We start from the raw sequence: 3,528 nt of genomic DNA on the forward strand, positions 1-3,528 counted from the left end.
TCTTCTTGCAGGGGGGGGGGGGGTGGAGGGGGAGGAGGAAGGGGGGTGGGTGACTGGATCCACTGATGGCTGGATGTCTGTCACATCCATCAGAGCGGCTTTAAATTCTCCTCCACCACTACTACCTCGACAGCTGCTCCCGTGAAAACGTCTGTGATGCACTTTATTGTTCCAAAGCCTTTGAGTGTCTGAGCACAAGCGCCACTTGTGTGAGTTTCCAGCCCGCAGGACATCAGCTGCGCTGTATCGCTCGTACAGCTCATCTTAAAACTCGCAAGTGATGTTTCGTTAATTTTCACACTGTGTTGATATTAAAGGCTTGATGGCAAATTTGCAGAAGAAGAGACCTTTTTTTTTGGGGGGGGGGGGGGGGGGGGTTCCCATTTACACACACCGGAACAGAGCTTATCACTAATACTTCATTCAGTTTTCAGTCTTCAAATCAGTCTCTATGAGGGGGAAAAATGTCTTGCTGGTGACCATTTCCACAAAATCAAGTATTTATGGGTGTTGCGGCGACGCGCAGCTGACGCGCGACTGCGGCGGCCCCTGACGCACAGGAGACGGGCCAGGCCCCGTTCAGAAGGTGGTGGATTTTATTATTGGTGTTTTTAGGGCATGTTCCCATCCATCTTCACGTGGGTGACAAAAGTGGATTTTTTTGTAAAGATTTCGGCGCTAGTTCTGCCTGTCAGAATCCTGATCGGGGCCAGTTTGGTTGTGTTGTCTGCAGCGAGAGCGCGCCTGGCGCGCTCAGCTGGAGCGAGTCCGATAATTATAAAGGTGGGTCTAACAATTTAGGTTGAGACGAAGGACGGCACGGGCAGAGCAGACGCAGGTCTTCATTCCTCCGGCAGAGCTGTAGAACATGTATCATGTCAAGGACTAAATGGACGGCCGGTTTTTCACCTGAAACTGCTGTTATGTGGCGTGTTTGTTGAAGCCGTAATTAACTGATAAATTAAGGAAGGTGCCCCCAGTCTCTCCTGGAGGTGTGAAGTCGAATCCCTCTTCCGAGAAAGGACATTTTGTCCACATTCCTATGCATCCACAATGGAATATTCAAAACAAAGTTGAAACTGAGGTGACTGAGTGGGTCATCTGCCAAAGTGGGTTGAACTGGCAGCACCAGAGGCAAATGAGTTTCCCTGTGACCTTCAAATGTTGGGTCAAAGTCTGCTGAAGACGTGTGTTTTGTTCATAAACACATTTGTGTTCCTCTTTCAATTCACATTTTGTCCGTTAACATCATGAACAGAGTAGCCATCTCATCACTACTTCACCAAGCTTGGTAGGAAGTACCTTGGGTACTATGGTGCCAGCGATAGGGTGATGGACATAATGTGGGAGCAATCTCCTGCCCCAGGCAACATTATTTCACTGCACAATAATTATTTTGCAAGGCGTGCATGTACTGCAGTGCCATGCAGGCAAAGATCCGGAGACTGGCCCCTGCCACTGAATTCTAAAACTACCAGAGAATTTGCCACGTTTTCAAGGATAGATCCTGGTGCTCTGTGCAGGAAGCACAGAGCCAAACATTACACTAAAGCTCGGGCTGTTCCCTATGGAAAGAATTGCGGCACTGATGTGACGAAGGGTCACTGCGTCCTCTGCCAGGTACATTGTCCCACCATTCGGTAGAAGGACGATGGGGTCCTCTGCTCGAAGTGATGCGGCACCAGAAGAAACCCTTGTGTCACCAATGCAGGGGAAGATGGAGTCCTGAAGAGGCCATATTTTGGCATCCTAAAGAAGCAATTTGGTGGAGCCTGAGACAGCAAACACGCCACCCTTCATCAGAAGAACCACAGCACCACAAGAAAACATCATGGCAGCCATGACAGGGAGGATCAGGGTGTCCTCACCACCACCCTTAAACCTTAAAATGACCTTTAAGAAGCTTTAGAGTGGAGATTTAAAAAAAAAAAAAAAAATTTTCCTTTCATTTTCATTTGTGCAATTGTCTAATTTATTTGAAATAAAAACTGACTTCTGGATTTAAATTGACTGTGACTCTCTTTTTGCATGCAAGCTGAAAGTTCTGCAAATAAAAACCACAAGTATTTATTCTGATGACAACTGTTCACTGGATGCTTATTTTGCTATGAACAGTCAATGCAATGATTTTGACAAACCTTTGGCTAAAATGTATTCATGCAACGCAGTCTTATGTCAAAACGCGAGAAGGCTACGTTTGTCCACAGTGCAAAATGTATCAGTTCTACGAGAAAGGCCTAAAAATTGTGAAATGTGTACGTTTTTTTCCCTGTTCTTTTCTATTGGAACGCTGGTAGGTCATGTGACTCTTTCATGCGGACCTCTCAAAACAAAAACATTAGCGCGCCTGGCGCGCTCAGCTGGAGCGAGTCGGATAATTATAAAGGTGGGTCAAACAATTTAGGTCACAGGTGTCAAACTGATCCAGTAAAGGGCTGTGTGGCTGCAGGTTTTCATTCCAACCGAGGAAAAGCAACACCTGAATCTACTTAAATCAATCAACCTGTGTCCACACAGCTCATTGGTTGGATTGCGTGTTGTTTTTGCTAGGTTTGAATGAAAACCTGCAGCCACACGGCCCTTTACTGGATCAGTTTGACACCCCTGATTTAGGTTGAGACGAAGGACGGCACGGGCAGAGCAGACGCAGGTCTTCATTCCTCCGGCAGAGCTGTAGAACATGTATCATGTCAAGGACTAAATGGACGGCCGGTTTTTCACCTGAAACTGAGACTGAAGCTGAAACCGAACCTAAATACAAGCATCTCCTTTACCACCAGCCACTACCACTGAAAAAAAAGGAGCTGTTCCTTCTGAGAAAAAAAAGGAAGAAAAAATAAAAACGAGAAAAAGCAGTTTGGTTTCCAGTGCATTCCTGCCTGATGTTCTTGACTGGTACAACTCTCCTTCAAGTGTGGGGAAAACAGCAAAAAGAATAAAACACTTGACAATGGCTTATTCGCTGATTTCGCCCAAATTTTACGCAATTACAAATAATTTAATATCTTTGGAACGCTACATGGGATTGTCTATGCACACAAACTAATGAATAGAATTGCTGCTTATTAGATATATTTGAGGATGCATGTGTTAGTGGTGCATGACCGTTACCCTCTGTAGCTTTTTGAAAATGCTTTTGATCTCTTTCGTACGCAGGACCAACTGTAGTTTTCTTAAATTAACCAGTCAATCTTTCACCTTGATTGGTTGGGTCTCTTCAAGGTGGCCGATGGCAATAAGACTCATGAAATAAGGCTTTTCTTGCGCTGATAAAACTACAAATAAAACTACTGGTTAATTCGGACTCAGGTTTGAGTTCGGTGTTGTGAATTAATTCACGAGACCTACATTTGATTTTTTATTCTTTTGCATGATTTTTTTTAACCACTTTCAGTTTTATTCATACTTTCAGCTATAGAAATCATTAAAATATGAAACGGTTCAGCTCTTTACAGACATATTGATTTAGAGAATCCTACCTATTACTCTTCCTAAATATTCAGCCTTTTTTTCCCCAGATATTCTCTC

The sequence above is a fragment of the Aulostomus chinensis genome, chromosome 16, assembly GCF_037954235.1.
Source record: "Aulostomus chinensis isolate RoL2024-O1b breed Wild chromosome 16, RoL_Achi_v1.0, whole genome shotgun sequence".
Classification (NCBI taxonomy): Eukaryota; Metazoa; Chordata; class Actinopteri; order Syngnathiformes; family Aulostomidae; genus Aulostomus; species Aulostomus chinensis.